Source organism: Homarus americanus, unplaced genomic scaffold (assembly GCF_018991925.1).
Source record: "Homarus americanus isolate GMGI-L3 unplaced genomic scaffold, GMGI_Hamer_2.0 scaffold34921, whole genome shotgun sequence".
Classification (NCBI taxonomy): domain Eukaryota; kingdom Metazoa; phylum Arthropoda; class Malacostraca; order Decapoda; family Nephropidae; genus Homarus; species Homarus americanus.
The window spans coordinates 13,192,591-13,205,687 of record NW_024741901.1 but is presented as its reverse complement, the minus strand read 5'-3'; the positions used below and the strand labels follow the sequence as shown (position 1 = coordinate 13,205,687).

General features: G+C 38.2%; 1 protein-coding gene across 1 annotated transcript in view; it reads right to left on the bottom strand.

Moving 5' to 3' along the window:
• LOC121876160 (ATP-binding cassette sub-family D member 3-like) overlaps positions 1–10,673 on the bottom strand; it is a 34,318-nt gene extending 23,645 nt beyond the window's left edge. The window contains exon 1 of the mRNA XM_042381102.1: positions 10,556–10,673. The gene's annotated coding sequence lies outside the window, so the exon portion shown is untranslated. The remainder of the gene's footprint in view (positions 1–10,555) is intronic.
• Between the last annotated feature and the right edge of the window lie 2,424 nt (positions 10,674–13,097).

Here is a 13,097-nt window from a genome sequence, read left to right as displayed (position 1 = left end):
AGTAGGACTCAAAATATTGTTATATTACAATGGTATTCTATTCATACTGTGCTTGATATAATGCATTCACGGAAATGTAATATTTTTGCTGAACGTACGTATTACAGTGGAAAGTGGGATAAAATCGTGATGAAAACAATGACTTTCGCTTTCTTTCGCTTCTCCCAGTCCTCTCTTTGAACAGGGCTAGAGGGTACGTGTTTTTCGAATCGTTTTCAGTTAAAAAACTATTACATCACTCGTCTATTTTACCTAAACTGCGCCTGAATGAATATATTCTCGTAGATAAATAGTAGTTTTGTGGAAACGTGACGTATTTCAATGTAAAATAGGATAAAATACATGACGAAAACAAAAACTTTACCTAAGCTTCCCATGTTCTTGAGATGTTACTCGTTTTTTTAATAGTTTTCGGTTAAAATTCTGATATATTACAATGATATTCTATTCATACTGTGCTTGATATAATACATTCACGGAAATGTAATATTTTTCCTGAAATTACATACGTATTACAGTGGAAAGTGGGAAAAAATCATGACGAAAACAATGACTTTCGCTTTCTTTCGTTCAAAAGATGTTACCGTAATCGCTTTTTGAATGGTTTAGTTTAAAAACTGTTGTATTTCAATAATATTCCCTCCTAATTGACTTGAATAAATACTTGAATGGAAATATACAATATTTTTGTTGAAACTACCCGGGTTTCAGTGTAAAGTGTCGTAATAATAAATGGTAAACAATTTGCCTTCAGCACTTGTGTTTCATGCACGGAGAGCCTCAGTTTATAGGACGTAGAGCGTTTTTAGTGGTTTTGTTGTTCTATTACCCTCAAAAACGTGGGTGGAACTATAAACGAGGAATATCATAAATTAACGATTTCTTGGTCAAAAAATCAGGGGGCGACTGATAACGAGGGGGGTTATAGACGAGTATATACGGTATGTTGTCACAGTTTGATTGCCCATTTTAAAGTGGCGACCACGTGGTCGCTTGTTGTCGCTGTGCAGCTGTGGCGCTCACGCATGCGCACATGCACACAAATGCCCGCTAAAAAAAAAAATCGTTTTTGATAAGTCCGGATTCTCGGGTGGTCCGGATTTCTGGCATCCGGATTTTTGGACTTTTACTGTACATACATACATACATACATACATACATACATACATACATACATACATACATACATACATACATACATACATACATACATACATACATACATACATACATATATATATATATATATATATATATATATATATATATATATATATATATATATATATATATATATATATATATATATATATATGTCCTCGTCTTACGACCACCTGGACATACGAACGCCCCACTTGTCCCATTTTTTTTTTTCAAATTACAGTATTACCCCGCCTAACGCGGTTTCACTTAACGCGTTTTATCATATACGCGGTGCCTCGCCAGAGCTGAACTTTCACTTAACACGGATTTTTTCCACATATACGCGGTGAGTGTCCGGCTCGAGACGCTATTTTTAGATTTGCCCCACCCGCCACCCGCCACCCTGCCTGACTGCCCGTTTTAGCTCATAAAATTCATACAAATTACCCGGCCAGAATATAATTTACATTGCTGGAATTCTTATAATTTGGTGATCATTTTGAATATAAACATCATATATTTTGCATTAGACATACAAATTTTAGATAAAATGTTTTCTCTAGTAAATATGTTATCTTTTGTGCAAAATATATGACATTTATATTCAAAATATTCCTGGTCTTACAAGGAATCCAGCAATGTCAATTATATTATCCTAACTTTAGTTTGAGGTATTATTTATTTAAAAGTTTATTCTGGTTTTCCCACACATCTCCTTGGGACGGTTGGTGGGGGGTAGGGGGGGAGGGAGGGACCGACCGACCATCTGTTACCCCGTGAAGAATATTTTTTTTTTTTTATTAACTGAAGATATTTGTTTTAGCTCGTAAAATTCATACAAATTACCCGGTCAGAATATAATTTACATTGCTGGAATTCTTACAATATGATGATCATTTTGAATATAAACATCATGGATTTTGCATTAGACATACAAATTTTAGATCTAATGTAATAATTTGGTTTAGACAAAGCAAGTATTTTATCTTTTGTGCAAAATATATGAAGTTTACATTCAAAATATTCCCTGACCTGCAAGGAATCCAGAAATGTCAATTATATTATCCTAACTTTAGTTTGAGGTATTATTTATTACTAAACGTTAAAATCTAGTGTTTCACCCAATCATTTCTCAGAGAGGTAGGGGCCAGTGAGCTGGGAAGACGGGGGATAAGAGTCTTACAAGGAATCCAGCAATGTCAATTATATTATCCTAACTTTAGTCTGATTTATTATTTATTACTAAAAAGGTAAACAGTCTGGTATTCCCACACATTTATCTAGTAGGGACTGTTGGTGGGGGGTGGGGGGGTGGGAGGGACCGGCGACCACCATCTGTTACCATGTGAAGAATATTTTTTTTTTATTAACTGAAGATTTTTATTTTAGCTCATAAAATTCATACAAATTACCCGGCCAGAATATAATTTACATTGCTGGAATTCTTACAATTTGATGATCATTTTGAATATAAACATCATATATTTTGCATTAGACATAAAATTTTTAGATATAATGTTTAGTCTGAGTAAATATGTTATCTTTTGTGCAAAATATATGACATTTATATTCAAAATATTCCTGGTCTTACAAGGAATCCGGCAATGTCAATTATATTATCCTAACTTTAATCTGAGGTATTATTTAATACTAAATGTTAAAATCTAGTTTTTTCACCCACTCTTTCTCTTGAAGGGAGGGTTGGTGGGAGGTGGGGGGGAGGGTTGGGACGGACTGACCATCTGGCTGGTTGGAAGAGGGGGGGAGGCAAGGTGGGGTACTTTGATTGACAGATAGTGTCGTGAAGAATATTTTTTTTTTTATTAACTGAAGATATTTGTTTTAGCTCATAAAATTCATACAAATTACCCGGCCAGAATATAATTTACATTGCTGGAATTCTTACAATTTGATGATCATTTTGAATATAAACATCATAGATTTTGCATTAGACATACAAATTTTAGATGTAATGTTAACTCTGAGTAAATATGTTATCTTTTGTGAAAAATATATGACATTTATATTCAAAATATTCCTGGTCTTACAAGGAATCCAGCAATGTCAATTATATTATCCTAACTTTAGTTTGAGGTATTATTTATTACTAGGGCCCGGATAGTTATGCACTAAAAAACCATGAAATATGCATGCAAATATGCAATAAAAACCAGGGGAAATATGCATTTATATGCACTAAAAATGTCACTTATAAAGCCAAGAATGCAGGTTATACGGAAACAAAATAGTTAATATAAACTAATGTTAATGTTTATTAAGCAATATACGTAATGTATTTAACATACATATGTGAAAGTGCTTCAAAAAATATATATGAACATGTATTTACATTATAGACTGACTTACTGGAACATGCAAGAAGTAGTTGTTGCTCCTTTTGTGCACTATTGGACTTAACAGCTTCGAGTCGGATGTGCTTGCTTGTTTTAAGGTGTTGTTGGACTTGAAATTTCTTGCTCGCTGTCACTGGTGCTTCACAATATTTACAAAACAGTACACTTCCATCAGTAGTAAATGCATCAAATTCCTTTACATATGATCTCAGCACTTCATTTTGGTTTCTTTGTACTTTCGGCATTTTCACGAGCAGCAGAAGAGAGTAGCTCCACACAGCAGCACTGCTCCTGACTGACTAACTCACTAGTCCAATGAGTCATGACCAGGTGTGGAAACGACAGATTAAAGCGACGTGACCTCACCTCACTTCACCTAACCACACCTCACCTCACCTCCCAGTACCACGAGTGCTCATTCAGTGGCAACAAAGAGATACTGCCAGATGAATATTTTACCAAAATATGCATTTATATGCAGTTATCTAGGTAATATGCACTTATCATAGAAATCACGCAAAATATGCATTTGCATATGAAATATGCATTTGCATATGAAATATGCATTTGCATAACTATCCGGGCCCTATTTATTACTATACCTGGTTTTCCCCCCAAAATTTCTCAGAGGGAAGAGCCAGCGAGTGTAGTGTGAGAAGAGGGGGAGGGAGTTGAGTCCATTATTTGAATGGACATTAGCTTGGCGACTGTATTTCTCTATTTCTCTTAAGTATTAATTGTGTGCATGTACCATCATAAAATTAAGATGTTATTTTTACTAGAACATAGGTATTGTGTTGGAAAAAGTGGAGTTTGGGGGTCAGCTGGTCTCTATTTCATTTAATCCCATATGTTATGTTATTCACTTTACGCGTTTCTCACTTTCCGCGGTACCCTGTGGGTTACATTAACCGCGTAAAGTGAGGGTTGACTGTATATATACATATATATATATACAGTGACCCCTCGTTTAACGAAAGCCTCGGTTAACGAACTGCCTTCCATAAGGATCTTCAATTCGGTTAACGAACAAAAATTCGGTTAACGAATTTCTTACGAACCGACCTCAACATGTTTTCGCTTGCACTGACCGGGCAACCAGCTTTAGTATCAGTCCGCCAATACAGTAATCGGTTCTAGGGCTTAAATTCCTTACTATTTTAGTAAATATCAAGAAGTTTATACTATTCAATAATTTTAAAAGTTTAATATTAACTTTTTTAGTCATTTTAACAATTATTGAACATAATTGAAGGTAAAGAAATTTGTTTCTGGCGTGCCATCCAGCCTGTTAACACACCAGACAGGGGTTAGTCTCTCTCTGTTTTCAGTGGAGGTAACATCTTGCTTGAGACTCTCTTCAACTAAACGCTTTTTTCTGCATTTCCAAGCAAATTATTGGTCATTTTGAAATATATTTTACATAGTGACAATATATAATGCAGTGCAGTGTTGATTTAAAGAAAATAATCTTGAAATACACCAAGAGAACTAAAATTTTATGGATGAAATGGTGCCATGGGGTGACTTCTCTTCCACCCCAATGCCTTTTCTTCTTCCTTCTCCTCCACCCCCATTCTAATTCCCATCATCATCATCATCATCATCCAGGAGCCTTCTACATACACACCTCAAAGTAAATGAACTTTTCTACCATTTTTGTTGAATTTAGGAAATTTTCGGTGAGCTGGAACCAATTACCCAAAACCCATTGAAACAATGGTTTCGGTTAACGAACGACCTTCTGGAACGGATTGAGTTCGTTAACCGAGGGGTCACTGCATACATACATACATACATACATACATGCATGCATGCATGCATGCATGCATGCATGCATGCATGCATGCATGCATACATACATACACATACATACATACATACATACATACACACACACACATACATACATACATACATACATACATGCATACATACATACATACATACATACATACACACATATATATATATATATATATATATATATATATATATATATATATATATATATATATATATATATATATATATATATATATATATATATTCCCTCACTTTACGCGGTCCCACTTTACGCGTTTCCACGTTTACGCGGTACCCTGCTGAACACGGAATGCTCACTTTACGCGGTGTGTGTACCCTTTTACGCGGTGAGCGGCTGGCGGTCCTCTCGCGCCGCGCCATTTTTGGATCCAAATCTCCCGCCATATCTCCCGCCCTCACCCACCATGTTGGGTAGGAAGCGTGAGAAGGTTGCGCAGTGTATGTCTTTGTTGAGTTATCGGTGACATCATATGACGTATTGGACTGTGATTGGGCCAAGCATCCTCAAATCCCTCCCCGCTAGCTGTGATTGGTTTAACGTACTATGACGTGCTCCGCCGCGGGAGCGTTCAAGCCCCCTTGTCCTACCCGCGTCAGTTACACCCCTCCCGGCTACACCGTGTATATCAGTATCCATTGTTCCATAAGAATGGCTTCCATTGGACCACCACCACCACAAAGAAACCTTGCATTACCTGAACCCAGCCGCCCTAAGCCTAAGAAGATACGACGTTCCTTAAGCTACAAAATTAAGTACAAGATCATACAAGAGTTGGAGAAAGGAACAAGACAGGTTGATCTCGCGTGCCAGCATGGTGTTAACGAATCAACTATCAGGACAATTAAGAAGGATGCAGCCAAGATAAAGGAGCACATGAACATCACAAAGTCTACAGGTGCTTCTATGATCAAGTATTGCCACGACCAGGTGCTTCTCAAGACGGAAAAATTACTTGTGAGCTACTTGGTTCGTCAGGCGCGACTGAACATGGCGGTGGACACGCGGTCAGTTAAGGAGTACGCACGTGAACTGTACGCTGCAGTGTCACGGAAGATGGGAATTGCAGAGCCCAAACCCTTTAATGCTTCCTCTGGGTGGTTGCAGAGGTTTAAGAAGAGGAACAAGATCACCAATATTAACATTGGTGGTGAAGAAGCTAGTGCTGACCGTGTAGCGGCTAGGGAATTTCCTCCGTTTTTACGTGAGATTATGGAGGAAGGACATTACACCAACGACCAGGTGTTTAACATGGTCGAATCTCGTCTTTTTTGGAAAAAGCTACCTTCCAAGACCTTTGTTGTGAAGAATTCCAGCAAGTGTCGGGGCCGGAAGTTGCAGAAGGAGCGCATCACCGTGCTGTTTACCACCAATGCCTCCGGTACCTGTAAGCTCAAGTTATCGGTGATCAACACAGCACGCAAGCCGCACGCCTACAAGAGCATGGACATGACCAAGCTAAATGTCCACTGGCTGACCGCACGTAAGGCGTGGATGTTCTCTACTCTGTCCCTCTCCTGGTTTGATGACTGTTTCGTTCCTGACGTTAAGAAATTCTGTGAGGAATACAATGTTCCATTCAAGAGTTTGTTGCTGCTTGACAACGCACCAGGACACTCGCCCCTACTGTTAGATCGTCACCCCAACGTAAAAGTGGTCTTCCTTCCTCCCAACACTACATCTATAATACAGCCCTTGGACCAAGAATTGATCTGTAATGTGAAAGCTGCATTCTCTGCCAAGAAATTTAAGCTCCTGAACGACTACACCAACACCAAGGAAGAGTTGCGTAACCTGAGTGACACCAATAGGAAGAGCTAAGACGACGAGGAACAACTGTTGGCAGAGCAAGAAGTACTTGTGAAACAATTTTGGAGAACATTCAATGTCAAGAAAGCTGTGGACTTCTTGGTGGAGGCATGGGATCAGCTGTCTGTAGCAACTGTTCGTCACGCATGGAAACATTTGTTGCAAGGTATTCCGGGTGGGAGGCAGAGTAAATCTGTGACTGGTGAGGTTCAGACTGTTGCAGTAGCAGTGGACCTTGCCAGAGAAGCTGCACAGAGTGTTACAGCTGCAGGCTTCTCCGAGACCACCAACGACGACATCCTGGAGGTGATAAGGGATCCTGATGTGACTACCGACGAGATGCTAAATGATGATGACGTCAGTGAAGAGGCAGGTGGTGCGTCATCCCAAGAAGAACGCAAGTTATCCCATAGTAATGTAAGGGATGCCATCGAGTGTATTGAGAAAGTCAAGCTCCTCCTTTCCGACGACCCTGATGATAACCGGTACGAAATCTTCACTACCCAGCTGTTGCAGACTATGGAGCCCTACATCAAGGTGTATCACGACAACATAAACACCAGCCATCAGCAAAGCATAACCGAGTTCTTCGCCCGCAACCCACCACAGCCAGCCCAAGCCAATGATAGTGACAGACAGAGATAGTGATGATGACTTTGAGGGATTTGTCAGGGAGGCATTAGTAAGTGTGGATGACAGTAATGAAGACTCACCTGAGGGCCAGTAGCCTGCCCTCTGCCTCGGAACCAGCCTCCATTCCCGTACGCCGACCCATCTCTTCTACTAACGTAAGTGTTAACCCTCACCTTGTTTTTTCTAACCTAACCTACAGTATATTATTCTCTTATTGATTGTTCCCTTCTATATTATGTGTGTGAATACCATCATAAAGTTAAGATGTTATTTTTACTAAAATGTACGTATTGTATCGGAAAAAAGTGGAGTTTGGGGGTCGGCCCGGTCTCTATTTCAATTAATCCCATATGTTATGTTGTTCACTTTACGCGGGCCGCCGTGAGTTCAATTGATCGCGTAAAGTGAGGGTTCACTGTACAGTACGGTATATTCTTTCAGTGAAGACGAGCCCGGAAGGGCGAAAAACAACGTCATTCATTAAGTGATTTGAAAGCAGAGGATATTAGTCACTAAAGATCGACTGTCTTCCTAGATGGAAGACCAGCCGCAGTCGCCATGCTTCACCAGACCGTATAAAAAATTGCCCCAAACACAATATCTGAGAGTCACAATCAAAATAAAAGTCACTCGATTTCCTCACCGTGCTAAGGTGAATAAATACAAAAAATTAAATCCTCATGGCACTTAAAATTTCAGCTATTACAACACAAATTAGAGGAACTTTCCTTGTGTGCATTTACAGTTGATATGCCAGGCAAGAAGATGTCAGTTGCAATGCGTGTGATGGAGGGTGCAGGAGGGAGTTTTGAGAATTGCAATTAAATGCCAGGTAGTGACGTGTCCTCCTAATATTACATATTTAAGTAATTATTAGATATTTTAATTGCCTGTATGTTGGCCTGGAGAGTTAATGCTAGGCATTTACATACTAGGTATAAAGCTTGATGTTGCATTCTGGATTGAACAAAAAGGGCTACCATAAAACTGACTCCTTTGAAATCTCAGCTTTGAAGACACAAAAATCAAATGATGGAGAAAGAGAAGAGTAGGTATAAACCTGTCCATAAGAATTCTATTGATTAGAATAATCATCAACTCCAAGCTAGCTCAATTGTAAAAAAGGAAATATTAATACAGAATGCCCTTAAAATTTGAGGGGGTTTGAGTATCAAAATGGCCGACAATTGCCAAATTCGCGAATATCATTTGCTGACCTGAGGGGAGGGATACATTTTTACTCGTTTGCAAAGGAATGTATATTCCCTTTATGTGTTTGCCAATTATTGCACACACACACACACATACAAATGATAATGGGAAAATCGTCCCACAAATAAATTTAAAACAAGACAACAAAATGTATCGAAATGTAGAAAAAAATGCGAGAGTCAACCTTCAAGTCAACTCTGTACTTTGTTATTGAAGTTGGGTTGGTTGGGTTGCTATACAGCAACTTTCGTCTTGTAAAAATTACTATCTAGAACAAATGGCATCTGAATGCCAACTGGGCTGATATGTAGATTGTTTAATCAATGAATTTCTTTTGTAGCCATCTTGCTAACCCAACTGGAAGGATGTCGAAAATTGCGGTGTAATGCTGTACTTTATTTCACAATATGTACGTAGGATGGTGTGTGTACGTAACACAGTAAAATTAAATGACGAAAGTTACGTATATCTACCCGAAAATAAGAGTTGAAAAAAAACATAACACCTCACAGCTTGGCCCAGTAGCCTTGTGATTACAATGATAAGCTAACCTAGCTACAATGCCATGATTAATCATTATTAAACACTATTTCATCAGCAAACACTAATAATAACAGTAAATCCAGTGAAATATGGCAGAGAGCAAGGAGAGTTAAAACTGCAGATGACGCACTAATTAGCAGTCACTCACTCCCCTTACCCACTCCTCTTGCCAGGCTTACATATGGGAGAAATACAGTACATGACCGTCTTTTCTCTCTTCATTTGTTTGGGCACCTTCCCGTGGCTGGATGAAAGTGGTTAAGGGCATTTGGGAGCCATCACAAGCACGAGGAGCATGTGCTACTTAGCACATGCGCAAGACAAATAAGTGTTTAACCCTGACTAAGGCGAAGTGAGCGCACGTGGCCCAGCCGCCTGAGACAAGAGAGACACTTTGTGGGATGCCAGAAAACTCGCACGTTCCCCGTTTCAGCTGTGAAAATGCAGTGAACCTTAAAACTACCCACAGACATTTTTGGGTAAATCCAAGGTGACACCCGTGAATAATAAAAGAACGCGAATTAAAAATCCACGAATTGTTAGGGCATGCTGTACTGAAAGTTGGTAATTATCTGGCATAACAAATAAGTTCACACTTGGGCAAACTGTAAGGAATAGAATCCAAATGGGAGAGAAAGAATCTAATCCATTGTCAAAAGGCATTGATCTATTCCTAGACAGGACATCAGTCCAGACATTCAGCACCTCGGCAATGCGTGTGGCAGCTATAGTACAAAAGACCTCAAAACTAGGGTAAATAATTTCCTCATTAACTCCCATAATAGGAGAAACCTTGATGAATTATGTGTTTAACACACCACAGGTAACATGTTGTAAAAAACGACAAAATTTTTCCTCTTCTAATTATGTCCCACGTGACTGAAAAAAAAATAGTTCTTTAAGGGCGATATGAAACCTTGACATGGCAGGGACCAAGACTCCTATATTCCAATCCTTCAAAGGAATGAAACTCCCTGTCACCATAAATGGGCATGATGTATTTTGGGTGCTGCAACTACATTAATATAACACTTACTTGAGATAGTTATCATACAGGTGAGTCGACAATCTGGTTCTGAACCGCAGTTTCAATTCATTGATTCCATACTTCAAAACATTGTTTACCAGTGAAATCTGTAATGTATAAGGAAAATGTAAATGAAAAATAAATTGGTGATAATTAGTGCATTTATTTACCTATTACCTCTCCTATGCCCCCATATGTAGGAGGAAAACAAGAACCCCAAGAATATGGAGGAATTGTTCAGGAAAGAATTACAAAGGAATGTGCAAAGAAAATATGGAGAGTAACTGTATACTATACCCTTGTTAATTCAACAAAAAGGGGGCTCTAGGTCACTCAAATTACCGAAAAATCCTAATTTACCGAGTTCGGACTATTTTGACAAAATTCAACAATTTCCGAATTTTTGTGATCGATTACTCATTCATTTTCTGTTCACTCTTTGCACCTGGCCATGCCTTGGCTGCCACATAAAATAATCTGCAATATTTATAATTACTGTGCCGCAGTAATAATAAAGTAAAGTAAACAGTAATAATAAAATAAATAATACAGTAATAAATAAATGTAACACTATAAGGTGAGTTGACGAGGGGTGAGGTGACAAGGAAGGAGGTGAGGTGACATGACAAGGCACTTATACAGTACACACATTAACAGCACTACTAAACCATTGTCTTATACCATTTTAATTTTAATTTCAAATTTCTATTTTAAAATTAATTGATACACGAGAGCCCAATTTTGCTATTTTTGCACTTGGACAATTGATCAGTGAATAAACCAAGGCATATGGAGATGCATTATACACTACAATAACATTTATTAAGTTCTGATAAATACACTACAATATTATTTATTAAGTGCTCCAAACAGATCCTGTGGTAAGCACCAACCCTCTTGAGCAGTGACAACAAGGGTGCTTGAGAGATGGCGAGTGCTGGTAACACTGTTAGGAAGAGCAGGAATGATCAGCTGTGTACCGCTCTATAAACAAGAGACTGGGAATATACTATGGCGCAATAACTGATCTGAATCTAAATAACATAGGAATTATGGTGAAATTGCATTCTGTCATTATAAAGGGATCATGGGCTGACGAGCAAGGGAGGTAAGTTGCCACCTCCTCTCCTCAGCTACACACCCAAACACAGTTTTGTATAGTACTGTATCTTAATATAATCAATATTGTATTCCTATAATTCATTCATCTTAATCTATTTCATAATATATTCCGATACAGTAAAGCCACGAATAAGGACGGAAATGTGTCATCCAATACAGTAGAACATCGATTTAGAGCGATTCAATTTAAGATTATTGATTTAAGGCAACACCCACAATTAAGGACAATGTATTAATTTAAAGCAAATCTTTCCTATTTTAAGCGAGTCAATCTGGCGCATCATATTTTAAAATTCGCGCCTAATGTTTCTCTGGGCACGCTGCATTGTCCTAAAGGCAAAGCTATACTGTACATGTACTCAAAATAATGTACTAAATTATTACTAAAATTTTTGTCTGGTGCAAACTATAGCATGATAATACAGTACAGTATTCAAATTAATCACAATCTTATAAGAATTCCAGCAATGTAAATTGTATTCTCCCCGGTCACTTCTATGACATTTTATAAACAAAAAACAAAAACTCAATCTAAAGGACATAAATAAATAAATAAATACTTCACTAGACCTTCGGGCCCAAGTGTCAAACGTGTCACTGTCACCCCCCCCCCCTCAGGATTGGGTGGTTTTAGGCTTAAAATTTTTATCTTATATAATATCACAGACTAAAGTTAGGCTAAAGTTAGGGGAATATAATTTGCATTGCTAGAATCCTTGCAAGACAGCGAATAATGTGAATATAAACGTCATCTATTTTGCACAAGAGATAAAATTTTTTGCCCTTTGTATTAAAATTAATTAAAACCAAAATTTGTATGTCTAATGCGAACTATAGCATGTATATATTCAAACTAATCACTATCTTATAAGACTTCCAGCAATGTTAATTATATTCTGCCAGGTCAGTTCAGTGATATTTTATAAGAGAAAAACTTAGTCATTCTCAAGGAGAGATAAATAAATAAGCAACAGACCTTGGCATCAATTATCAAACATATCACCTCACCTCCCTCCCCCATCTTCCCAGCTAGTAAACAGACCATTTTGCATCCCTTAATTTTAGCTGTGTTGATTTATGGGTGTTTCTTTTAACATAATACAGGTTGTACCTCTCTAGTCCGGCAACCTCGGGACCTGACCGGTGCCGGACCATGGAAATTCACCCTTTTTCTGGACAGATAGTGACTTGTGCTTAAGTTAGCACCACTTTCACTGCTTCGTGGTCTCTTTGAAGACATATTGAAGGGTTAAATGTCGTACAGTAGCTTCTTAAATTTCACGAGTTTTTAATTCACCGTTTTTTATTTACACACACAAAAAAAAACACTACATAATTTAAAATTTTGACGGCGGAAACTCGAATTTCGACGGGTATGAAAGCCTCGCCAATGTTCAGACGATGTGCACAAAGGGAACCCATAAGAAGG